Genomic DNA, 27635 nt, shown 5'->3' with positions numbered 1-27635 from the left:
AGAACTGCCCTAGAAACTTGTCGCGGGCATTTTTGGGCTGTGCGTCCCCCACCCGCGCCAATAGCACAGCCCAACCGCGCCCGGGTTCCGGGTGAGGACTCGGCAACCGCTCGGAGCTGCAGGGCTGCCGCTGTAGGACTCGTCCACTGGAGCTGGAAGTGGTGTTTTGGGCTCCGCTCTTCTGTGCACCCGGATCATGCTTAATGTCTGCACCTTTTTCGTGGACCCTGGCCTTTAGTGACTCCTTAATGTATAGGATGCTGGAGCTGAAGAGTTGCTCAGTAGAGAGCATCTCGGTTCACTTCTACCCAAGTTTTAGAGGTGAGAACATCTGGCCGGAGGTAGCATGACACATGGAGCCAGGAACTTTGGGTTCAAATCCTGACTGTCCGTACCCTCGCGTAAGCCATAGCCGCGCTCTCAGGGGACTAAGCTTACCCCTCTGCTAAAGAGGATCATCCTACCTATCTCACCGGTTGGATCAGAAGCTCAAGGGGCAAAATGTGGGAAAACATGGGCCCAGTGCCCACTGAGCACACAGGACAGATGCTACTTGAAACGGAATCTATTTAATTCGACTGTGGTTTCCTTAAGGCGGAGACTATGTTGTTTGTATCACCAACCACAAAAGTTTGTGGCACAAAACCTTCGCATATACAGTCAAATGATTTTTTTTTTTTTCTTTTTTTTTTTTTTTTTTTTTTTGAGACGGGGTCTTGGTCTGTAGCCAGGCTGGAGTGCAGTGGCGCGATCTTGGCTCACTGCAACCTCGACCTCACGGGTTCAGGCGTTTCTCCTCCCTCAGCCTCCCGAGTTGCTGGGACTACAGGCGCACGCCACCACGCCCAGTTAATTTTTGTGTTTTTAGTAGAGACGGGGTTTCACCATGTTGGCCAGGATGGTCTCGATCTCTTGATCTCGTGGTCTGCCCGCCTCTGCCCCCAAAGTGCTGAACCACCGCACCCAGCTGATTTTTTTTTTTTTTTTTTTGAGACGGAGTCATGCTCTGTCGCCCAGGCTGGAGTGCAGTGGCCGGATCTCAGCTCACTGCAAGCTCCGCCTCCCGGGTTCACGCCATTCTCCTGCCTCAGCCTCCCAAGTAGCTGGGACTACAGGCGCCCGCCACTTCGCCCGGCTAGTTTTTTGTATTTTTTAGTAGAGACGGGGTTTCACCGTGTTAGCCAGGATGGTCTCGATCTCCTGACCTCGTGATCCGCCCGTCTCGGCCTCCCAAAGTGCTGGGATTACAGGCTTGAGCCACCGCGCCCGGCCCTTTTTTTTTTTTTTTTTTAAGACAGAGCCTTGCTCCGTCATCGCGCAGGCTGGAGTTCAGTGGCACAATCAAAGCTCACTGCAGCCTGGACGTCTTGGGCTCAAGAGATCCTTCTGCCTCAGCCTCCTGGGTAGTTGAGACAGCCAGTAGTCACACGCCACCCATCATGCCCAGCTAACTTTTGCACTGTGTGTAAGAGACGGGGTTTTGCCGTTTGCCATGTTGCCCAGGTATGTCTCAAACTCCTGGCCTCAAGCAGTCCTCCCGCCTCAGCCTCCCAAAGTGCTGGGATTACAGGCGTGAGCCACCATGCCCTGACTAGTCAAATGATTTTTGACAAGGGTGCTGTGGCCATTCAGTAGAGAAAAGTATATTTTCTGTGCATCAAAGGACACAACAGGCTGGGCATGGTGTCTCAAGCCTGTAATCCTAGCACTTTGGGAAGCCCAGGCAGGTGGATCACCTGAGGTCAGTAGTTTGAGACCAGCCTGGCCAACATGGTGAAACCCCATCTCTGCTGAAAGTACAAAATCAGCCAGGCATGGTGCCGGGCACCTATATTCCCAGCAACTCGGGAGGCTAAGGCAGGAGAATCACTTGAACCCCCAGAGTGGAGGTTGCAGTGAGCTGTGATTGCACCACTTTACTCCAGCCTGGGCAAAAGAGCAAAACTCCGTCTCAAACCCCCACCCCCCAAAAAACAAAACAAAACAAAAAAGAACAGTGAAAAGGCAACCAACAGAATGAGAGGAAATAGCAAATCATATATCTGATAAGGGGTTAATATCTATAATATATAAAGAACTCCTACAACTCAACCACAATAAACAAGCAACTCAATTAAAAGGGCAAAGGACTTGAGTAGACGTTTCTCCAAAGAAATATATACTATACTGTAGAAATGACCAACAAGCAAATTAAAAAATGCTTAACAAAACTAACCATTAGGTAAATGAAATCAAAGCCAAAATGAGATACCACCTTATACCCATTAGGATGTCAGCTATCAAAAATCACTAAATAACAAGTGTTGGTGAGGATGTGGAGAAATCAGAATACTTGTGCACCGTTGGTGGGAATATAAAATAGTGCAGCTGGCCTGGCGCGGTGGCTCCCGCCTGTAATCCCACCATTTGGGAAGCTGAGGCAGGCGGATCACCTGAGGTCAGAAGTTCGAATCCACCCTGGCCAACATGGAGAAACCCTGTCTCTTCTAAAAATACAAAAATTAGCCTGGTGCAGTGACAGGTGCCTGTAATTCCAGCTACTTTGGAGGCTGAGGCAGGAGAATCGCTTGAACCTGGGAGGCAGAGGTTGCAGTGAGCCGAGATCGCACCATTGCACTCCAGCCTGGGCGACAGAGCAAGACTCTGTCTCAAAAGAAAATAAAATAGTGCAGCTGCTATGGAAAACAGTAAGGCAATTTGTATTTAAAAAAAAAAAGTAAAAAATAGGCCAGTGTGGTGGTTCACACTGGTAATCCTAGCACTTTGGGAGGCCTAGGCGGGCAGATTGCTTGAGCTCTAGAGTTCAAGACCAGCCTGGCCAATATGACAAAATACAAAAGTTAGCCAGGCATGGTGGCACATGCCTGTGGTCCCAGCTACTTCGGAGGCTGAGGCAGGAGGATTGCTTGAGCTGGGGAGGCGAAGGTTGCAGTGAGCGGACATGGTGCCACTGCACTCCAGCCTGGGAGACAGAGTGAGACTCCATCTCAAAAAAAAAAAAAAGGCCGGGCGTGGTGGCTCAAGCCTGTAATCCCAGCACTTTGGGAGGCCGAGATGGGTGGATCACGAGGTCAGGAGATCGAGACCATCCTGGCTAACATGGTAAAACCCCGTCTCTACTAAAAAAAAAAATACAAAAAACTAGCCGGGCGAGGTGGCGGGAGCCTGTAGTCCCAGCTGCTCGGGAGGCTGAGGCAGGAGAATGGCGTAAACCCGGGAGGCGGAGCTTGCAGTGAGCTGAGATCGGGCCACTGCACTCCAGCCTGGGCGACAGAGCGAGACTCAGTCTCAAAAAAAAAAAAAAAAAAAAACTAAAACAGTTTATTCAGTCAACAATTTTTTTAAAAATGCTATGATCTGGGCACAAAATTAATATCCATGTAGCAAAAACTTTGTCAATGCTTCTACTTAAGGACAAGCCTAATTTGTGGGATAAGGCATGAAAGTGTCCAGCATAGGACCTGTACATCATGGGAGGTGAACAAATGTGAACTGCCCCTCATGATTCTTGTGCTTTGGAGTAAGTAGGCATATTTGGGCAATGGTTCTTGTAAATGACCATAATTGATTTTCTCATTCGGCCAAACCAAGCAATTCTATGGACTAGTAGAGGCAAACTGGTTAGAGCAAGGAACTGCCTTGAGGCCTGAGAACAAACGACTTACATAGAGAAAGTAAAGTGGTGGTGGGGGAGCAGGAGAGGACACAAAATTAGTTGTGCATTATAATGCTCCAACAGTATACCAACATTTTTTCTTTTGCATTGTTTTTGAGATGGAGTTTCCGCTCTTGTTGCCCAGGCTGAAGTGCAATGGCGCAATCTCGGCTCACTGCAAGCCCCGTGTACCGGGTTCAAGTGATTCTCCTGCCTCAGCCTCCTGAGTAGCTGGGATTACAGGCACCAACCACCACGCCCAGCTAATTTTATTCTGTTTTGTTTTTTGAGACAGGATCTCACTCTCTCACCCAGACTAGAGTGCAGTGGCCCGATCTCAGCTCACCTCAACCTCTGCCTCTCAGGCTCAAGGGATTCTCCCGTCTCAGCCTCCTGAGTAGCTGGGATTACAGGTGCATGCCACTATCACCTGGCTAATTCTTGTATTTATTAGTAGAGTCAGGGTTTCACCATGTTGGCCAGGCTCATCTCAAACTCCTGACCTCAAATGATCCACCCACCTCAGCCTCCCAAAGTACTGGGATTACAGGCATGAGCCACTGCGCCCGGCCTAATTTTCTGTATTTTTAGTAGAGATGGGGTTTCATGTTGGCCAGGCTTGTCTCAAATTCCTGACCTCGAGTGATCCACCCGCCTCAGACTCCGGAAGTGCTGGGATTACAGGCATGAACCACCATGCCCGGCCAACTACACCAACATTTATGACTTAATCCACTCAACAAGCCCTCAAAGTGGATGTTATTTTGGAAACCTGGGCCTTAGTTTAAGTCGGGGTCCCCAACCCCTGGGCTGTGGGGCCAGTACCAGTCCGTGACCTGTTAGGTACTGAGCCGCACAGCAGGAAGTGAATGGCTGGCGATCGAAGCTTCATCTGTATTTACAGCTGCTCCCATTGTCTACATTACTGCCTCAGCTCTGCTTTCTGTCAGATCAGCAGCGGCATTAGATTATCATAGGAGCATGAATCCTATTGTGAACTGCGCATGCGAAGGATCTAGGTTGCTCCTTATGAGAATCTAATGCCTGATGATCTGTCACTCCCATCAACATCAGGTGGGACCATCTAGTTGCAGGAAAACAAGCTCAGGGATCTCACTGATTCTACTTTATGATGAGTTTTTGTATGTATGATAATTATTTGTATTATATATTATAATGTAATAATAATAGAAATAAAGTGCACAATAAATGTAATGTGCTTGAATCATCCCGAAACCATTCCTTCCCCAGTGGAAAAATTGTCTTCCATGAAACTGGTCTCCAGTGCCAAAAAGGTTGGGGACTGCTGGTTTAATTTAACCAAGGTCATACATATATTAGGTGGCAGAAGTTGGGTTATGATTTAAGCCTGACCACAGCATGGCATGTGGGAATGAGAAAGCCCTGTTGAGGCTCATTCATTCAATAAGCATCTGTTGGCTGCCAGGCTGTGTATTCTGTGGGCTGGGAATATAGTGGTGGACAAAGTATTCATGATCTCTGGCCTCCTGGAACTACAATCCGGCACGTTCAGGCTGGGCGCGGTGGCTCGTGCCTGTAATCCCAGCACTTTGGGAGGCCAAGGTGGGAGGATCACCTGAGGTGGGGAGTTCAAGACTAGTCTGACCAACATGGAGAAACCCTGTCTCTACTAAAAATACAAAATTAGTCGGGCATGGTGGCACATGCCTGTAATCCCAGCTACTCGGGAGGCTGAGGCAGGAGAATCGCTTGACCCAGGAGGCAGAGGTTGTGGTAAGCTGAGATCCTGCCATTGCACTCTAGCCTGGACAGTAAGAGCAAAACTCCATCTCAAAAAAAAAAGGCAACAAGAAAAGTGCATGTTTGCCTAAACTTTTTTTCTTCTTCTTTTTTTGGAGGCAGAGTTTCACTCTGGTTGCCCAGGCTGGAATACAATGGCGCGATCTCAGCTCACGGTAACCTCTGCCTTCTAGGTTCAAGCAATTGTCCTGCCTTAGCCTCACTAGTAGCCAGGACTACAGGCATGCATCACTAGGCCCAGCTAATTTTTTTGTATTTTTAGTAGAGACAGGGTTTTGCCATGTCGTCCAGGCTGGTCTCAAACTCCTGACCTCAAGTGATCCGTCCACCTTAGCTTCCCAAAGTGCTGGGATTACAGGTGTAAGTCGGTGAGCCTGGCCTTTTTTTTTTCTTTTTCTTTTTTTTTTTTTGAGACAGGGTCTTGCTCTGTTGCCCAGGCTGGAGGGCAGTGGCACAATCTTGGCTCAGTGCAACCTCCCTCCCCCACATGCTCAAGCAATCCTCCTACCTCATCCGCCCAAGTAGCTGGGACCACAGGTGTGCACCACTACGCCGAGCTTTTTTTTTTTTTTTTGTATTTTTAGTGGAAACAGGGTCTCACTATGTTGTGCAGTCTGGTCTTGAACTCCTGAGCTCAAGCCATCCAGCTGCCTCGGACTCCCAAAGTGTTGGGATTACAGGTGTGAGCCACTCTGCCCGGCCCCATCTAAACTTTTTTTTGAGATGGAGTCTTACTCTGTTGCCCAGGCTGGAGTGCAGTGGCGCGATCTCGGCTCGCTGCAACCTCCAACTCCTGAGTTCAAGCAATTCTCCTGCCTCAGCCTCCTGAGTAGCTGGGATTACAGGGGCATGCCACATGCCTGGCTAATTTTTGTATTTAGTAGAGACGGGGGTTTCACCATGTTGGCCAGGCTGGTCTCGAACTCCTGACCTCAAGTGATCCACCTGCCTTGGCCTCCCAAAGTGCTGGGATTACAGGCGTGAACCACTGCGCCCACCCATCCACCTAAAGTTTTACATGCACATTCAATCAGTGGAAGTTCAGTCCTCTTGGAGCCCATCCTTGAATAAGAACCCAATGTAGATATTAAATAATGTATTTAATATGGTTCTCTCTACCCTACTTGGGCCTTAGTTTTGTGTTTAGTTTCATAGTAGAACCGACTGATAAAATTACTCCTTCCTGAGCCAGGCGTGGTGGCCAGTGCCTACAATTTCAGCCACCCAGGAGACTGAGGCAGGAGGATTGTCTGAGCCCAGGATATCGAGACCAGTCTGGGGAATAGAGCAAGACCCCATCTCTAAAAAAAGAAATTACTCCTTCCTTTCCCCTTTACAATTTGGTTTTTATCATGTTATTCATCCATTCTGTCAACCAGTTCATTCATTCAAGAAACATTTAAACGTTTGCTAAATGCCAGGCACTTGGTTAGGCACTGTGGGAAGCCACACTTCCTACCATGGAAAAGCCTTAATGAAACAGGCAGATACAAAGCCGGCCACGGTGGTTCACGCCTGTAATTGCAGCACTTTGGGAAGCCGAGGTGGGAGGATCACTTGAGCCTAGGAATTCAAGACCAACCTAGTCAACATAGTGAGGCAATTTTTGTTTTGTTTTGTTTTGTCTTGTTTTTGAGACGGAGGTTTGGTCTTGCCGCCCAGGCTGCAGTGCAATGGCACGATCTTGGCTCACTGCAACCTCTGCCTCCTGGGTTCAAGTGATTCTCCTGCCTCCCTAAGTGCTGGGATTACAGGTGTGACACATTGTGCCTGGTCAAAAAAAAATTTTTTTTTTTTTGAGACGGATTCTCATTCTGTCGCCCAGGCTGGAGTGTGGTGAGGTGATCTCTGCTCACTGCAAGCTCCACCTCCTGGGTTCATACCATTCTCCTGCGTCAGCCTCCCAAGTAGCTGGGACTACAGGTGCCTGCCACCACACCCAGTTAATTTTTTGTATTTTTTAGTAGAGACAGGGTTTCACCATGTTAGCCAGGATGGTCTCAATCTCTTGACTTCATGATCCGCCCGCCTTGGCCTCTCAAAGTGCTGTGATTACAGACATGAGCCACCGTGCCTGGCTTTTTTTTTTTTTTTTTTTTTTTTTTTTAAGATGGAGTTTCACTCTTGTCGCCCAGATTGGAGTGCAATGGCACGATCTCGGCTCACTGCAATCTCTGCCTCCCAGGTTCAAGCGATTCTCCTACCTTAGCCTCCCAGGCAGCTGGGACTACAGGTGCCCGCCACCACGCCCGGCTAATTTTTTGTATTTTCAGTAGAGACGGGGTTTCACCATCTTGGCCAGGCGGGTCTCGAACTCCTGACCTCTTAATCCACCCACTTCGGCCTCCTGAAGTGCTGGGATTGCAGGCATGAGCCACCACGCCCAGTCTAAAAAAATTTTTAAGTTAGCTGGGCGTGGGGGCATGCACCTGTAGTCCCAGCCACTCTGGAGGCTGAGGCGGGAGGATCACTTGAGCTGCAGTGAACCAAGATTGCCACTGCACTCCAGCCTAGGTGACAGAGTAAGACCCTGTCTCTAAAATAAATACATAAACAAATAAATATTACTTTTTTGAATTATGTCAATAACAAAACAAATTATTATCCCTATTTTATGGATGAGAAAACCAAGACTTAGCAATGTTAGCAAACTTGTCCATGGTCTCCACCTAGCCCACCAGCTACATGTCCCACACAGGAATGAACAATAAACATATTGAAAAAAATAGGCTAATATGATTGCCTGTAATAAGAAATACTTATTCCAAAATAGAATTTAAAAAATAGGATAATATGATTACCTGGAATAAGAGAAACTTTCTGAAGCAAGACACACAAATATAGAAACCATAAATGAAGAAGGTTGATAAATTTAATTATTTAAAATTTAAAACCTCTGTATAATAAGACACCATGTGAGTGAGAAGTTGGAGAAAATCGCTGCAGTCTATATACACCGTCAAGGGATTAGAAGCTGCTAACATTTTTTGTTTTGTTTTGTTTTGAGACGGAGTCTCACTTTGTCACCTAGGCTGGAGTGCAGTGGGTCCCTCTCAGTTCACTGCAACCTCGGGCTCCCAGGTTCAAGCGATTCTCCAGCTTCAACCTCCCAAGTAGCTGGGATTACAGGCGCTTGCCAACACCCAGCTAATTTCTTTTGTATTTTTAGTAGAGACAGGGTTTCACCATGTTGGTAGGCTGGTCTTGAACTCCTGACTTCAAGTGATCCACCCGCTCGGCTTCCCAAAGTGCTGGGATTACAGGCATGAGCCACCGTGTTTTGTTTTTTACTAAGGTAAAATTTACATATAGGCTGGGCGTGGAGGCTCATGCCTGTAATCCCAGCACTTTGGGAGGCCGAGGCGGGCGGATCACAAGGTCAGGAGATCGAGACCATCCTGGCTAACACGGTGAAACCCCGTCTCCACTAAAAATACAAAAAATTAGCCAGGCGTGGTGGCAGGCGCCTGTAGTCCCAGCTACTCGGGAGGCTGAGGCAGGAGAATGGCGTGAACCCAGGAGGCGGAGCTTGCAGTGAGCCGAGATCGCACCACTGCACTCTAGCCCAGGCAACAGAGCGAGACTCCGTCTCAAAAAACAAAACAAAACAAAACAAAATTTACCTATAGTGAAATGCACAGATCTTAAAGTATAAAATTTCTTGAGTTTTGACAAATGTAATGCTTATCTAAACACCCCAGTCAAGACATAAAACACGGGTTGGGCGTGGTGGCTCACACCATCTCAAAAAAAAAAAAGACATAAAACACTTCTAGCACTCCAAGAACTTCCTTCCCTCCCCTTTCTAGTCAGTCCCCACTGCCCGTGTCCATAGACAACTACTATCCTGATTCCGTAACCACATATAGTTATTTTTTTTCTTTAAAATGCCCACATTCACTTAATAGACTGTAAGTGTCGTTAGAGGAGTATGTGCCTGATTTTGTGTGTGTGTGTGTGTGGGGGTAAACAATATATATAATATAAAACTTGCCATTTTAGCTTTTTTTGTTTTTTGTTTGTTTGTTTGTTTGTTTTGAGGCGGAGTCTTCACTCTGTCGCCCAGGCTGGAGTGCAGTGGCACCATCTCGGCTCACTGCAAGCTCCGCCTCCCAGGTTCGCGCCATTCTCCTGCCTCAGCCTCCCGAGTAGCTGGGACTACAGGCGCCCGCCACCGCGCCCGGCTAATTTTTTGTATTTTAGTAGAGACGGGGTTTCACCGTGTTAGCCAGGATGGTCTCGATCTCCTGACCTCGTGATCCGCCCGCCTCGGCCTCCCAAAGTGCAGGGATTACAGGCGTGAGCCACCGTGCCCGGCCTTGTTTTTTGTTTTTTTGAGACAGAGTCTCACTCTGTTGCCCAGGCTGGAGTGCAGTGGTACAATCTTGGCTCACTGCAACCTCTGCTTCCTGAGTTCAAGTGATTCTCCTGCCTCAGCCACCCAAGTAGCTGGGATTACAGGCATCTGCCACCATACCTGGCTACTTTTTTGTATTTTTAGTAGAGACGGGGTTTCACCATATTGGCCAGGCTGGTCTTGAACTCCTGACCTCAGGTGGTCCACCCGCCTTGGCCTCCCAAAGCGCTGGGATTACAGACGTGAGCCACCGCGCCTGGCCATTTTAGCTACTTTTAAGCGCATAGTTCAATGTATTAATTATATTCACAATTTTGTGCAACTGTCACCACTATTTTCAAAACTTTTTCATCACTCCAAACATAAATTCTGTAACATTAAGCAATAACTTTCTTTTTTTTTTCCTGGGAAAAAAAAATGGATCATTTATTATATAAAAACATGATTGGCAGAATACAGAAAAACTGTTTCTTTTACCTTTACATATTTATTACAAACACCAAACTGTAACAATTGGAAGAATGAATTTCAAACTACCCAAAATTATTCATTTGGTGAAATTATTCAAGTCATGAATGCTAAGTAAATAGATGCACTTCAAAATATGCGAAGCGTGGCTGAATGCAGTGGCTCACACCTGTAATCCCAGCACTTTGGGTGGCCGAGGCAGCCAGACTACCTGAGGTCAGGAGTTCGAGACAAGCCTGGCTAACATGGTGAAACCCTCACTGTACTAAAAATACAAAAATTAGCCATGCATGATGGCGGGCGCCTATAATACCAGTTACTTGGGAGGCTGAGGCAAGAGAATCACTTGAACCCGGGAGGCAGAGGTTGCAGTGAACTGAGATCAAGCCACTGCACTCCAGCCTGGGTGACACAGCAAGACTCTGTCTTAAAAAAAAAAAAAGTAATACACCACATTGATAGAATGAACTAGGGAGAAAACACATGGTCATCTCAATTGATGCAAAAAGGCTCTGAAAAAATGAACGCCCTTTCATGATTTTATTTATTTATTTATTTTGAGATGGAGTTTTGCTCTTGTTGCCCAGGCTAGAGTGCAACGGCGTGATCTCGGCTCACCACAACCTCTGCCTCCCAGGTTCAAGCAATTCTGCCTCAGCCTGCTGAGTAGCTGGGATTATAGGGATGCGCCACCATACCTGGCTAATTTTTTCGTATTTTAGTAGAGACGGGGTTTCTCCATGTTGGTGAGCCTGGTCTCGAACTTCTGACCTCAAGTGATCTGCCCACCTCGGCCTCCCAAAGTGCTGGGATTACAGGCGTGAGCTACCGTGCCCGGCCAACACCCTTTCATGATTAAAACTCTCAATAAACTAGAAATACACAGGAACGTCCTCAAAATGATAAAGGCTATAAATCACAGCTAACATCATACTCAACAGGGAAAGACTAAAAGCTTGTCCCCTCAGACCAGGAACAAGACAAGGATGCCTGCTCTCATCACTTCTATTCAACATAGTACTAGAAGTTCTAGGCAAAGCAATTCGCCAAGAGGAAATAAAAGACTTCCAAATTGGAAAGGAAGAAATAAAAGGATCTCTTTTCACAGATGATATAATTATATATAGAAAATCGTAAGGAATCCACACAAAAATTTTAGAATTAAGTTCAGCAAAGTTGCAGGACACAAAATCAATTCAGTTTTTACACACTTGGAGCAAACAATTTTAAAAGGAAATTTAAATAATTTCCTTTGCAATAGTATCAAAAGAATAAAATACTTAGAAAGAAATTTAACCAAGGAGCTCAAAGATTTGTACGCTGAAAATTACAATATACTGCTGACATAAATTAAAGAAGACCCCCAAAAGAGAAAACATCCCACATTCATGGATTGAAGGACTTAATAGTGTTAAGATGGCAATACTACCCAAAGCGATCTGCAGTTTCAATGCAAATTCCTAACAAATCATATCAAATCCCAATGATGGTTTTTAAAGAAATGGAAAAACCCATCCTAAAATTCATACAGAATCTAAAGGGATCCTCAATAGCCAAAACAGTCTTGAAAAAAAAACCGAAGGACTCAATTTCCTGATTTTAAAACTTACTACAAAGCTATCATAATCAAAACAGTGTAGGGGCTGGGTGCAGTGGCTCATGCCTGTAATTCCAGCACTATGGGAGGCCAAGGCAGGTGGATCACCTGAGGTCAGGAGTTTGAGACCAGCCTGGCCAACATGGCGAAACCCCATCTCTACTAAAAATACAAAAATTAGCTGGGTGACGAGTGCTTATAATCCCAGCTACTCGGTAGGCTTAGGCAGGAGTATCGCTTGAACCCGGAAGACGGAGGTTGCAGTGAGCCAAGACTGCGCCACTGCACTCCAACCTGGGGGATAGAGCTAGACTCTGTCTCAAACAAACAAACCAACAAAAACTGTAGTGGGGGCAGGTGTGGTGGCTCATGCCTGTAATTCCGGCACTTTGGGAGGCCGAGGCGGGAGGATTGCTTGAGGCCAGGAGTTCAAGACCATCCTGGGCAACATGGTGAAACCCAGTCTAAAAATAAAAAAATTTAGCTGGGAGTGGGTGCAAGCGCCTGTAATCCCAGGTACTCGGGAGGCTGAGGCACGAGAATTGCTTGAACCTGGGAGACAGAAGTTGTAGTGAGTCAAGATTTGGCCACTGTACTCCAGCCTAGGTGACAGAGTGGCAAAAACAAACAAACAAACTAACAAACAAAAAACAATGTAGTGGGAGGTCAGAGCAAGATGGCAGAATAGAAGCCTCCTCAGAACCATCATAAGAACCAAAAATCAGGTGAGTGGTCACAGTAGCTGATTTTAACTTCATATCACGGAAAGAGGCACTGAAGAGGGTAGGAAAAACAGTCTTTTTTTTTTTTTGGATACAGAGTCTCCCTGTCACCCAGGCTGGAGTGCAATGGTGTAGTCTCGGCTAACTGAAACCTTTGCCTCCCAGGTTCAAGCTATTCTCCTGCCTCAGCCTGCCTAGTAGCTGGGACTACAGGCATGCGCCACCATGCCTGGCAAGTTTTTGTATTTTCAGTGAGACGGGGTTTCACCATGTTGGCCTGACCTCAAGTTATCTGACCTCAAGTGACTCCTGACCTCAAGTGATCCGCCTGCCTTGGCCTCCCAAAGTGTTGGGATTACAGGTGTGAGCCACCGCGCCAGCCAGGAAAGACAGTCTTAAATCATTGACACCACTCCTCCCCCACCCCCTAGCAGTAGCTGCATGGCACAGAGAGAAACTGTACACTTGGAGGAGAGAGAGCACATGGACTGGGGGATTTGGCACATTGAACTGAGGGACTTGGCAATGAACTCAGTGCTGCCCTGTCACAGTGGAGAGCAAAGCCATGCTGGACTCAGCCAGTGCCTTCCCAAGGAAGGAGCATTTGTATCAGCCTGAACCAGAGGGGAATTGTCCATCCTAGTGGTCAGAACTCAAGTTGTGGCAAGCCTTGCCACCACAGGCTAAAGTGCTCTGGGGTCCTAGATAAATTTGAAAGGCATTTTAGGATACAAGGACTGCAACTTCTAGGCAAGTCCTAGTGCTGGGCTGGCCTTAGAGCCAGTGGACTAGGAAGGCACATGACCTAGCTAAACACTAGCTGGGGCAGCTAAAGGAGTGCATGTACTACCCTTCCCCCAATCCCAGGTGGCATAGCTCACAGCAAAGAAAGTAACTCCTTCCTTCTGCTTGAGGAGAGGAAAGCAAAGAGTAAAGAGGGCTTTATCTTGTATCTTGGATAGCAGATCAGCCACAATAGGATAGAGCACCAGGCAGAGTCATAAGGCCCTCATTCCAGGTCCTAGCTCCTGGATGACATTTTTAGACACACGCTGGGCCAGAAGGGAGCCTGTCGTCCTGAAGGGAAGGACCCAGTCCTGGAAGGACTTATCACCTGCTGACTAAGGAGCCCTTGGTCCCTGAATAGCCAACAGCGATACCCAGGTAGTATCTGTGGACCTTGAATAAGAGTCTGAGTTGTGCTGGCTTCAGGTAAGGCCCAGCACATTACCAGCTGTGGTGGCTCTGGTGAAAGACTACTGCTTGAGAAAAGCGGAGAGAAGAGTAAAGGGAACTTTGTCTTGCACCTTAGGTACCAGCTTGGCCACAGTGGGGTAGAGTACCAACCAGATTTTTGGGGCCCCCAAGTCCAGACCTAAGCTCTTGGACAACATTTTTGGACCTGCCGTGGGCCAGAGGGGAACCCACTGCCCTAAAGGGTGAGTCCCAGGCCTGAGAGCATTCACCACAAGTTGACTTGAAGAGCACTTGGGCTTTAAGTGAGTGTTCAGAACTCTCTGTGGGCCAGTGGTGGTGGTGGCCACTGGGAGAGGCTCCTCTGTCCATGGAAAGGGGAAGGTAGAGTGGGAGGCACTTTGTCTTGTGGTTTGAGTCCCAGCTTAGCTGCAGTAGAATAGACCACCACGTAGATTTCTAAGGTTTTTGACTCTAATCTCTGGTTCCCAGACAGCATCTCTGGACCCTCCCAGGGCCTGGGGAAACTCACTGCCCTGAAGGGAAAGATAAAAAGCTGACTGGTGGCCCCAGCTGCTGATTGTAGAGCCCTAGGGCCTTGAGTGAACACAGGTGGTATCCGGGTAGTGGTTACAGTGGGCCTTGGGTGAGACCCACTGCTGTGCTGGCTTCAGGTATGACCCAGCACAGTCCCAGTGGTGGTGGTCATAAGAAGGCTTGCATCACCCCATTCCTAGCTCCAGGAAGCTCAGCAAAGAGACAGAGACTCCATTTATTTGGGAGATGGTAAGGAAAGAGAACAAGAGTCTCTGCCTAGTAATCAGAGAATTCTTCTGGATCTTATCTAGGACTACCAAGGTGGTACTTACATGAGTCCACAAGAACCACAGTGTTATTGGGCTTGGAGCTCAAGTCTCTTTGAATACATGGAAAGTCTTCCCAAAAAAGATGGGCACAAACAAGCCCAGACTGCAAAGACTACAATAAATACCTAACTCTTCAATGTGCAGATACCGATGAACATCCACAAGCATCAAGACTATCCAGGAAAACATGACCTCACCAAATGAACCAAATAAGCCACCAGGGACTAATCCTGGAGAAACACAGATGGGACCTTTCAGACAGAGAATTCAAAAAAGACATTTTGAGGAAACTCAAAGAAATTCACAGTAACACAGAGAAGGAATTCAGAATGCTATCAGATAAATTTAACAGAGATTGAAATAACTAAAAATAAGCAGAAATTCTAGAGTTGGAAAATGCAATTGACATACTAAAGAATGCATTAGAAAGTGAGGTGACTCACACCTGTAATCCCAGCACTTTGGGAGGCCGAGGTGGGTGGATCACCTGAGGTCAGAAGTTTGCGACCAGCCTGGCCAACAAGCTGAAACCCCATCTCATCTAAAAATACAAAAATTAGCTGGGCATGATGGCACACACCTGTAATCCCAGGTACTCAGGAGGCTGAGGCAGGAGAATCATTTGAGCCTGGGAGGCAGAGGTTGCAGTGAACCGAGATTTCACCACTGCACTTCAGCCTGGGCAACAGAGTGAGACCCTGTCTCAAAAAAAAAAAAAAAGAAAGAAAGAAAAAGAAAAGAAGAATGCATTAGAGTACCTTAATAGCAGAACTGATCAAGCAAAAGAAAGAATTAGTGAGCTTGAAGGCAGACTATTTGAAAATACATAGGCAGAAGAGACAAAAGAAAAAAGAATAGAAAATAATGAAAAATACCTACGAGATCTAGAAAATAGCCTCAAAAGGGCAAATCTAAGAGTTATTAGCCTTACCAGAGGAGGTAGAGAAAGAGATAGGTGTAGAAACTTTTTTCAAGGAATAATAACAGAAAACTTCTAAAACCTAGAGAATCAACATTCAAGTACAAGGTTATAGAACACCAAGCAGATTTAGCCCAAAGAAGACTACCTCAAGGTGCTTAATAATCAAACTCTCAAATGTCAAAGATAAAGGATCCTAAAAGCAGCAAAAGAAAAGAACCAAATAACATACAATGGAGGCTGGGTGCAGTGGCTCACCTGTAATCCCAGAACTTTGGGAGGCCGAGGCAGGCAGATCATTTGAGGTCAGGAGTTTGAGACCAGCCTGAGCAACAGGGTGAAACCACATCTCTACTAAAAATACACACACACACACAAACAGGCATATTGGTGCATGTCTGTAGTCCCAGTTACTCAGGAGGCTGAGGCAGGATAATCGCTTTAACCTGGGAGGTGCAGGTTGCAATAAGCTGGGATTGCGCCATTGCACTCCAGCCTGGGCGACAGAGCAAGACTCCATCTCAAACAAACAAACAAAACAATGGATCTCCAATTCCCATCTGGCAGCAGACTTTTCAGTGGAAACCTTACAGGCCAGAAAAGAATGGCATGACATATTGAAAGTGCTAAAAGAAAAAAAAAAAATTACCCTAGAATAGTATGTCTGGTAAAAATATTCTTCAAAAAGGCCGGGCGCAGTGGCTCACGCCTGTAATCCCAGCACTTTGGGAGGCCGAGGCGGGTGGATCACCTGAGGTCGGGAGTTCGAGACCAGCCTGACCAACATGGAGAAACCCCGTCTCTACTAAAAATACAAAATTAGCTGGGCGTGGTGGCACATGCCTATAATCCCAGCTACTAGGGAGGCTGAGGCAGGAGAATTGCTTGAACCTGGGAGGCAGAGGTTACGGTGAGCCGAGATCGTGCCATTGCACTCCAGCCTGGGCAACAAGAGTGAAACTCCGCCTCAAAAAAAAAAAAAAAAAAAAATTCTTCAAACATGAAGGAGAAATAAAGACTTGCCCAGACAAACGAAAATGAAGGATTTCATGAACACCAGACCTGTTCTACAAGAAATGCTAAGGGGAGTTCATCAATCTGAAAGAAAAGGATGTTCATGAGCAATAAGAAATCATTTGAAGGTACAAAATTCACTGGTAATAGTAAGCACACAGAAAAATACAGAATATTATAACACTGTAATTTTGGTATATAAACTACCATTATCTTCTTTTTTTGAGATGGAGTTTCACTCTTGTTGCCCAGGCTAGAGTGCAATGGTGCAATCTTGACACACCTCCTCTTCCCAGGTTCAAGCAATTCTCCTGCCTCAGTCTCCCGAGTAGCTGAGATTATAGGCACGCACCACCACACTCAGCTAATTTTGTATTTTTAATAGAGACAGGGTTTCTCCATGTTGGTCAGGCTGGTCTCGAACTTCTGACCTCAGGTGATCCACCCACCTCAGCCTCGCAAAGTGCTGAGATTACAAGCATGAGCCACTGTGCCCGGTCAACTACTCTTATCTGAAGTAGAAAAGCTAAACAATGAACCAATAAAAAATAATAACTACAACATTTCAAGGCATAGTACAATAAGACATAAAGGGAACCAAATAAAAAAGCAGTGGGGGCCGGGTGCAGTGGCTCATGCCTGTAATCCCAGCACTTTGGGAGGCTGAGGCGGGTGGATCACGAGGTCAGGAGATCGAGACCATCCTGGCTAACACGGTGAAACCCCATCTCTACTAAAAATACAACAACAACAAAAAAAATTAGCTGGGCTTGGTGGCGGGCACCTGTAGTCCCAGCTACTTGGGAGGCTGAGGCAGGAGAATGGCGTGAACCCGGGAGGCAGAGCTTGCAGTGAGCCGAGATTACACCACTGCATTCCAGCCTGGGCGACAGAGCGAGACTCTGCCTCAAAAAAAAAAAAAAAAAAAAGCAGTGGGGGCTGGGCACGGTGGCTCACACTTGTAATCTCAGCACTTTGGGAGGCTGAAGCGGGTGGATCACGAGGTCAGGAGTTCAAGACAAGCGTAACCAATATGGTGAAACCCCGTCTCTACTAAAAATACAAAAATTAGCCAGCCGTGATAATGCGCACCTGTAGTCCCAGCTACTTGGGAGGCTGAGGCAGGAAAATTGCTTGAACCACGGAAGGCAGAGGTTGCAGTGAGCTGAGCTCACGCCACTGCACTCCAGCCTGGGCGACAGAGTGAAACTCCATTTCAAAAAAAAAAAAAAAAAAAGCAAAACAGAGTAGATGAAGTTAAAGTGTAGAGTTTTTATTATTTTTCATTTTGCTTGTTTGTTTATGCAGCCAGTGTTAAGTTGTCATCAGTTTAAAATAATGGGTAATAACATAGTATTTGGCTGGGCATGGTAGCTCACGCCTATAATCCCAACACTTTGGTAGGCTAAGGCGGGAAGATCACTTTAACCCAGGAGTTCAAAATGTTACTCATTTTGCCTGGGTAATGGCAAAATATTGACTCCACAAATAAAAAAAATTAGCTGGGTGTGGTGGCATGCACCTGTAGTCCCAGCTTCTAGGTAGGCTGAGGCAGGAGAATCACTTGAACTCAGGAGGCAGGGGTTGCAGTGAGCTGAGATTATGCCATTGCCCTCTAGCCTGAGTGACAGAGCAAGACTCTGTCTCAAAAAAAAAAAAAAAAAAAAAAAAAAAAAAAAGATCGTCTTGACGAAGTGGAGTTTCTCCCAGGGATGCAAGGATGGTTCAACATACACAAATCAATTAATGTGATACATCATATCAACAAAATGAAAGACAAAAACCATACGATCATTTCAATTGATGTTGAAAAAGCATTTGATAAAATTCAACACTACTTCATAATAAAAACCCTCAAAAAACTGGGTATAGAAGAAACATACCGGCCGGGCGCGGTGGCTCAAGCCTGTAATCCCAGCACTTTGGGAGGCCGAGGCGGGTGGATCACGAGGTCAGGAGATCGAGATTATCCTGGCTAACATGGTGAAACCCTGTCTCTACTAAAAATACAAAAAACTAGCCGGGCGTGGTGGCGGGCGCCTGTAGTCTCAGCTACTTGGGAGGCTGAGGCGGGAGAATGGCGTGAACCCGGGAGGAGAAGCTTGCAGTGAGCCGAGATCACGCCACTGCACTCCAGCCTGGGAGACACAGCGAGACTCCGTCTCAAAAAAAAAAAAAAAAAAAAAAAAAAAAAAGAAGAAACATACCTCAACATTATAAAAACCATGTATGACAGACCCATACTGAATGGGGAAAAACCTGAAAGACTTTCCTCTAAGATCTGGAACACCACAAGGATGCCTATTTTCACCACTGTTACTCAACACTGTCACTTCCCAAGCTGGAAGCCTTTGCTAGAATAATTAGACAAGAGAAAGAAACAAAGGGCATCCAAATTGGAAAGGAAGAAGTAAAAATTATTCTTGTTTGCAGATGATAGGATCTTATATTTGGAAAAAACATAGACTCCACCAAAAAACTATTAGAACTAATAAACGGGGGACAGTCATGCCAAGCACCTTAATTCATTTTAATGGTGGAAATAATGGACACATATGCTCAGGGAGTTCAAGTCATCTCACTTATGACATATAGACAGAATGAATATGGTTTTTTTTAGCAATATGATTCTTCTTCTTTTTTTTTTTTTTTTGAGACGGAGTCTCGCTCTGTTCCCCAGGTTGGAGTACAGTGGTGCCATCTTGGCTCACTGCAACCTCTGCCTCCCAGGTTCAAGCGATTCTTCTGCCTCAGCTTCCTGAGTAGCTGGGACTACAGGCACACACCACCACGCCTGACTAATTTTTGTATTTTTAGTAGAGATGGGTTTCACCGTGTTGGTCAGGCTGGTCTTGAACTCCTGATCTCATGATCTGCCTTCCTTGGCCTCCCAAAGTGCTGGGATTACAGGCATGAGCCACAGCGCCTGGCCATTCTTTTTTTTTTTTTTTTTTTTTTTTGAGACGGAGTCTAGCTCTGTTACCCAGGGTGGAGTGCAGTGGCATGATCATGGCTTGCTGCAACCTCCGCCTCCCAGATTCAAGCAATTACCCTGTCTCAGCCTCTCAAGTAGCTGGGACTACGGGCGTGCACCCCCAGATCTGGCTAACTTTTTTTTTTTTGAGATGGAGTCTCGCTGTGTCACTCAGGTTAGAGTGCAGTGACGCGATCTCAGCTCACCGTAAGCTCTGCCTCCTGGGTTCACGCCATTCCCCTGTCGCAGCCTCCCGAGTAGCTGGGACTACTACAGGTAGTCTGAGGCCTGGCTAACTTTTTTTGTCTTTTTAGTACAGATGGAGTTTCACCATGGCCAGGCTGGTCTTGAACTCCTGGCCTCAAATGATCCGCCCATCTCGGCCTCCCAAAGTGCTGGGATTACAGCCTGAGCCACTGTGCCAGGCCAGTCAATAATAATTTAATTGTATATTTTTAAATAACTGAAAGAATATAACTGGATTATTTGTAACACAAAAGATAAATGCTTATTTATTATGATGTGATTATTATGTGTTGCATGCCTGTAGCAAAGTATCTCATGTACCCCATAAATATATATGCCTACTATGTACCCACGAAAATTAAAAACAAGAAATTTAAAAAGTTAAAACAAACAAAAGAAAAAACCCAGTGTGATGCTGACCTAAGGGTAGATAGAGAAACAAATGGAGTAGAATAGAGAACCCAGAAATAAACCCTCACATACATGGTTAACTGATTTTCAACAATTGATTTTCAACTATTTTCCCTTGTTGAAAATAGTTTTTTAGACTATTTGATGGGGAAAGCATTCATATTTTTGACAAATGTTGGTGGGCAATGGGGGAAACATGCAAAATAATGAGGTTAGACCTTTTCTGTACCCCACATAGAACGCTTAGCTCACATACAAAAAATTAACTCAAAATGGATCAAAGATATAAACTTAAGCGCAAAAACCATAAAAATTCTAGAAGAAAATATAGGGGAAAATCTTCATCATATTGTATTTGGCAATGATTTCTTAGATATGATACCAAAAGCACAAGCAACAAAAGTAAAAATAGATAAATGGGACTTCATCAAAATAAAAAGTTTTGTGCTTCAAAGAATACCAGCCACAAAGTGAAAAGACAGCTCACAGAATGGGAGAAAGTATTTGCAAATCCTACATCTGATAAGGTACTTGTACCTAAAACATATAAATAACTCTTACAATTCAATAAGAAAAAGACAAATAGACCAATTGAAAAATGGGTAAGGGGCCAGGCACGGTGGCTCATGCCTGTAATCCCAGCACTTTGGGAGGCCAAGGCGGGTAGATCACTTGAGGTCAGGAGTTCGAGACCAGCCTGGCCAACATGGCGAAACCCCATCTCTACTAAAAATACAAAAATTAGCCAGGTGTGGTGGCGTGCGTCTATAATCCCAGCTACTCTGGAGGCAGGAAAATCACTTGAACCTGGGAGGCGGAGGTTGCAGTGAGCCAAGATTGCACCACTGCACTCCAGCCTGGGTGACAGAATGAGACTCTGAGTCTCCAAAAAAAAAAAAAAAAAAAATAGGCTGAGTCTCCAAAAAAGAAAAAAAAAAGAATTCTGATACATACTACAACATGGATGAACCTTGAAAACATTGTGCTAACTGGCCAGACATAAACTATAGTCACATATCATATGATTCCATGCATATAAAATGTCCAGAACAGGCAAATCTACAGGGAGATTAGGGACTGCCAGGGGCTGGGCACACAGGGGAATAGAGAATCACTGCCTAACGGGTTTGGGGGTTCCCTTTGGGGTGATGAGAATGTTTTGGAGCTAGATCAAGGTGATGCTTGCAAACATTGTGAATGTACTTAATGCCACTGAATTGTACACTGTAAAATGGTTAAATGGTAAATTTTACATTGTGTTTATTCTACTACAATTTCTTTTTAAAAACTGAGCTTATTATTTTTTCTGTTTTTTCCTTTTGAAACAGGGTCTTGTTCTGTTGTCCAAGATGGAGTGCAGTAACACGATCATGACTCACTTCAGCCTCGACCTCCTGGGCCCAAGTGGTTCTCCCACCTCAGACTCCCAAGTAGCTGGGACTACAGGCCAGCACCACCACACCTGGCTAATTGTTTTGAATTTTAGTACAGATGAGGTTTTGCTATGTTGCTCAGGCTGGTCTGGAACTCCTGGGCTCAGGTGATTCACACACCTCGGCCTCCCAAAGTGCTGGGATTACGGGCGTGAGCCACTGTGCCCAGCCTACTTTTTCTTCATTTAACTTCTCTTACTGTGTCTTCATCTCAGGTAACAGCGTGATCATCTACTCAGTCTCCCAAGCAAGAAACCTCTGAGTCAGCCTGGACTCCACCCTCTGCCCTTATCCCACACAATCCATGCATCACAGTCTTTCAGAAGCCTTCCCCTCCTCTCCATTCCCTTTGCTTCCTTCAGGCTTTGTCTCTCACCAGGACTCAGCAGTGTCTCCTCACCCTTCTCGCTGCCTCCACTTTCTCCTCCATTCAATGCACCCTCCACATTGCCTCCTGAGTTTGTTTCCTAAAAGAGCAACCTCAAGACTCCGCTGCTCTGCCTGAAGAACTCTGCTGCCTCCAGCAGAAAGCTCCACCTTTTTTTTTTTTTTTTTGAGACCGAGTCTCGCTCTGTTGCCCAGGCTGGAGTGCAGTGGCACAATCAAGGCTCACTGCAAGCTCTGCCTCCTGGGTTCACACCATTCTCCTGCCTCAGCCTCCCAAGTAGCTGGGACTACAGGCGCCCGCCACCATGCCTGGCTAATGTTTTGTATTTTTAGTAGAGATGGGGTTTCACCATGTTAGCCAGGATGGTCTCGATCTCCTGACCTCATGATCCACCCACCTCGGCCTCCGAAAGTGCTGGGATTACAGGCGTGAGCCACTGCGCACGGCGAAAGCTCCACCTTTTGAAACAGATATGATCCTCCAGCTGGGGCGCCGTAGCTCACGCCTGTAATCCCAACACTTTGGGAGGCTGAGGTGAGAGGATCACTTGAGCTCAGGAGTTCAAGTCCAGCCTGGGCAACACAGCAAGACCTCCACTGAAATTCAAAAAAATTAGCCAGGCGTGGTGGCTGTAAGAATTAAGGAAAGAGAAGAGAAACATGAAGGGTGGCTTGACAGTCATCAGGGATAGGTTTATTTTGAATAAACCTGAGAGGGGTGGCTGGCAGGGTTAGGTCAGAGCCACCCTCTCTTACAGACTAAGAGTTTGTAAGGATTCAGGGTGGGAGAGTTTATCAGAGGCTTGGACTGCTTCTGTGTCTCTTTGTTGTACTTATGTTGTGTTTATCTTTTTTCTGCAGCTACAGGCATATCCCCTGAGTCTGCTTTTAACTTCTATATCTTAGTTCACCTGAAGGGAAAGAAATGTGCTTATTAAGGCCCATTATTTTTTGTTTGTTTGTTTGTTTTGAGACAGTCTCTCTCTGTCGTCCAGGCTGGAGTGCAGTGGCGTGATCTCAGCTCACTGCAACCTCTGCCTCCCACATACAAGGGATTCTCCTGCCTCAGCCTCCTTAGTAGCTGGGATTACAGGTGCACACCACCATGCCCGGCTAATTTTTGTATTTTTAATAGAGATAGGGTTTCACCATGTTGGTCTGGAACCTCAGCCTCCCAAAGTGCTGGGATTACAGGCATAAGCCACCGCGCCCGGCCTAAGGCCCACTGTTTTACTGGGGCCCATTGTATGAGAGTGAAGTTTGGCAGTTACCCAAGAGACTTTGCCTCCACCTCCCTCTGTACCCAAACTGTCTTATCTGTGTTTTACTGTCTGCTCTTTCTGTCTGCTTGTAGTTAGAAGTGATTTCCTTGAAATGCATGAGGCTAGAAAGGGAGCTGGAACTTAAAGTGGTGGTGTTTGTCCTAGATGACGGTGCTCCTGCTCCATCAGTGGCATATGGCTATAGTCCCAGCAGCTTGGGATGCTAAGGCAGGAGGATCGCTTAAGCCTAAGAGCTTGAGACTGCAGTGAACTGTGATTATGCCACTGCACTCCAGCCTGGGTGACAGAGCAAGATTCTGTCTCAAAAAATTAATAATAATAATGCATTAATTTTGAGACAGGATCTTGCTCTGTCACCCAGGCTGGAGTGCAGTGGCAGAATCTCTGCTCACTGCAGCCTTTGCCTCCCGGGTTCAAGCAATTCTTCTGCCTCAGACTCCCTAGTAGCTGGGACTACAGGCGCGCACCACCAGGCCCAGCTAATTTTTGTATTTTTAGTAGAGACGGGGTTTCGCTGTGTTGGCCAGGCTGGTCTCGAACTTCTGACCTCGAGTGATCTGCCCTCTTCAGCCTCCCAAAGTGCTGGGATTACAGGTGTGAGCCACTGTGCCCAGCCTACTATTTTTTTAAGAGATCCTTCAAAACCTGGCCTTAACCCTTCTTTCCAGCATCAGCTTTCATTTTTCATTCCAGTCACATAAATGTCTCACAATTCTACCTACTCCATACCTGCATATTTTTGGCTGGTGCAGCTCTCTCTTCTTTCTGCCTTGTACACATTTTCTCTTTCTTCAAGACCAATTTCAAAGGTCACAGCCTCTGTAATGCCTTCCCCCACTCTCAGGATTGAGCTCCCATTCCCACTGAACCTCGGCGAGTCTCCACCCCTCACAGTACATAGCACCCTGCATGTTAACTCTCTTGTAGAAAAATCCCTCTCCTTTGTTTTTTATTTATTTGTTTATTTACATACAGAATCTCCCTTTGTCTCCCACGCTGGAGTGCAGTGGTGCGATCATAGCTCACTGCAGCCTCCACCTCCTGGGCTCAAGCGATCCTCCTGCCTCAGCCTCCCCAAGTAACTGGGACTACAGGCATGTGCTATCGCACTCGGCTAATTTTTAAATTTTTTGTAGAGGTGGGGTTCTCACTATGTTGTTGCCCAGGCTGATCTCAAACTCCTGCCCTCAAGTGATCCTCCCATCTTGGCCTCCCAAGGTGCTGGGCCAGGTGCTGTGGTACCATGCTAGATGGTATGTCACAGGTAGCCAGCGGTTCCTGGTAGTGACTATATTCAGAATGGCAGTTACAAGTAATCAGTTTCTTCTGCAGCAAGCACAGGGGCACAGGGAGACAGTCCTGACTCCAGAGGCTAGCACCTGTTGGGGATTCTGGGATGCCAGGGCTAGCTCCACTCCTAGGGAAACTATATTGTCAGACAGGGCAACTGAGGCAGAAACCTTGGCCAACAGAGCAGAGAAGAGGAAAGGCAGGGGTCTGGTGGGCATCAGGGTTTCCAGGGCTCATTTCGGCAGTTAGAGGAAGGCAATGGCTTTTTGGAGAACAGAGTGAAGGACATATTGTGTGGGAAATGTCAGGGATGCGGCAAGGGAGGTGAATTAGCGGGGTACGAACTCCATCGCTTAGCCTAAAGATTTTCCTGGTCTTTCCATCTTCACTGACCAAAGCAGCTGTCATACAACTGGGTCCTTTGCTGCTATGATTCCAGGGCTGGAAGCGTCCTTAAAGATATTCCAGCCAACGCCCTGGGTAATGCTGGAATTCCTCCTAGACTTTAGGCTCGATCCACACACTCCCAGAACTAGTAAAGCCCTCAGAGACCTGGGGACCTGGTATGCAGGGCCCACTCCTGCCTCCTCTGGGGGAGTTTTCCCCACCGCCTCCTTTCTTTGCCTGGTCTAAGTCCCAGCTCCCAGAAAGAGGTCCATACCTGAGATATCTCCACTTCCTCCTCCTGCAGAGCCAGCTTAAAGTCAGGAGGCGGCACAAGGCCGCGAAGCTCCGAAAGTCCTCCAGATTCCTTTGTGGTCAAGCCAGTTTCATTCAAATGAACCTTGTTCCCTGAGGATTTGTTCATGGGGGAGTTATTGTGTACTTGATCATAGTTCCCATGGCTACCGGCTCACAGTGTGAAGGGAATGGGCATACATCTACCTCCTCCTGCAAAATTGGGATTTGACCTCATTTATAACCAAACATGCAGCAGGCAACCTTGCAAATGACACAGCATAAAGAGAGTCCAGAGAGTTCTGAATGACTTAGTAGAAAAGAACATTAAATAAAATGGTACATGTGGAAGGATGTGTTCTCTCCCTGGTTCAACTTAGGTGCATAATAGCTGTTCATAGCAGTATTAACCTTGACATTCAGAAGGGAGACCATTCAACTGAAAGGTTGCAAATTGGCAACCCTCAGCCGGAATCTCACCCATAGACCTATTTATCCAATTTCAGAGTACTATGGTTTGAACGAGTCCCTCAAAGCTCAGGTGTTGGAAAGTTAATCCCTGATGTAATACTGTTGAGAGGTGGGATCCTCAAGAAGCCATTATAATGGATTAATGCCATTATTTCAGGAATGGGTTTGTTATAAAAGCAAGTTCAGCCCCCTCTCCCTCTCTCTCATGCTCTCTTGCCACGTGATGATGTCTCACCAGAGGCAGCTCCTGTATCTTGGACTTCACAGCCTCCAGAACTATAAGTCAAATAAATGTCTATTGTTTCTAAACTACGCAGACTGTGATATTCTGTGATAGCAACATGAAGTGGACACAGAGTGCTTAAAACTTGTTCTGAGTCAACTTTAAAAAAATCAGTATCTTTCACTGAAAAAAAAAAAAAAAAAATCCAGGCCCGGTACAGTGGTTCATACCTATAATCCCAGCACTATGGGAGGTCGAGGTGGGTGGATCACGTGAGGCCAGGAGTTCAAGACCAGCCTGGCCAATATGGTGAAACCCCATCTCTACTAAAAATACAAAAATTAGCCAGGTGTGGTGGCATGCACCTGTAATACCAGCTACTTGGGAGGCTAAGGCACAAGATTCGTTTGAACCCAGGAGGCAGAGGTTGCAGTGAGCCAAGATTGTGCCACTGCACTCCAGCCTGGGTAACAGAGTGAGATCTTGTCTCCAAAACAAACAAACAAACATCCAGATTCCAGTGTCAATGTCCTTCTGTTAAGGGCTACCAAGAACACACTTAAAAGAAAGTTTTAAAACAAAGTTGGGGGACTGGGTGTGGTGGCCCATGCATGTAATCCCAGATCTTTGGGAGGCTGAGGTGGGAAGATTGCTTTAACGTGGGGGTTTGAGACTAGCCTGGGCAACATGGTGAAACCCCATCTCTATAAAAATTACAAAAAATTAGCCAAGCGTGGTGGCATGTGCCTGTAGTCCTAGCTACTCAAGGGGGCAGAGGTGGGAGAATCACCTGAGCCTGGGAGGTTGAGGCTGCAGTAAGTCATGATTGCAGCATTATACTCCAGCCTGGGCAAGAGAATGAGACCATGTCTCAAAAAAACAAAACAAAGCAAACAAACAAACAAAAAAAACCCAAAACAATGACAACAAAAACCCAAAACAAAAAAAGTCAGTTTTATGGACTCATTGCAATGAAGGAGACCACATAATATGGGGAACCGCAAGGCATCTCAGAAAGAGGTGTTGTGTTGAAGATGACTTAGACTGGGCATGGTGGCTCCCGCCTGTAAGCCCAGCAATATGGAATGCCAAGGCAGGAAGATTGCTTAGGCCCAGGAGTTCAAGACCAGCCTAGGCAACATAGTGAAACCCCATGTCTAATTAAAAAAAAAAAAAAAGACTTATTGTAGGACTTATGCTCATGTTATGTTTCAGGAGAGGATTCGAGGCAAGAGGGTTTGCTCTGGTTTAGACGCATCACGAAGGAAGGGGTAATTCTTTTTTTTTTTTTTTTTTTGAGACGGAGTCTCACTCTGTCACCCAGGCTGGAGTGCAGTGGCACAATCTCGGCTCACTGCAAGCTCCACTTCCCAGGTTCACGCCATTCTCCTGCCTCAGCCTCCCAAGTAGCTGGGACCACAGGCGTCCGCCACCACTTCCGCCTAATTTTTTTTGTATTTTTAGTAGAGACGGGGTTTTACCATGTTAGCCAGGATGGTCTCGATCTCCTGACCTCATGATCCGCCCGCCTCGGCCTCCCAAAGTGCTGGGATTACAGACATGAGCCACCATGCCCAGCCAGGAAGGGGTAATTCTATGTCTGAGTATCTTAATTTTCAACTGAAAGGTGGGAGAAAGGAGCAGAACTAAATAGTTTGGACAATG

The 27635-nt window shown here is 46.3% G+C and overlaps 1 protein-coding gene across 1 annotated transcript in view; it reads right to left on the bottom strand.

The window, feature by feature from the left end:
• The window catches only part of TMEM219 (transmembrane protein 219), a 150774-nt gene that overhangs the window by 10649 nt on the left and 112490 nt on the right, over positions 1–27635 (bottom strand). The gene's annotated exons all lie outside the window — the stretch shown is intronic.

This window comes from Macaca thibetana, chromosome 20 (assembly GCF_024542745.1).
Source record: "Macaca thibetana thibetana isolate TM-01 chromosome 20, ASM2454274v1, whole genome shotgun sequence".
Classification (NCBI taxonomy): Eukaryota; Metazoa; Chordata; class Mammalia; order Primates; family Cercopithecidae; genus Macaca; species Macaca thibetana.
The sequence above is the reverse complement of the archived record's forward strand: the minus strand, read 5'-3'. Positions and strand labels throughout refer to the sequence as shown.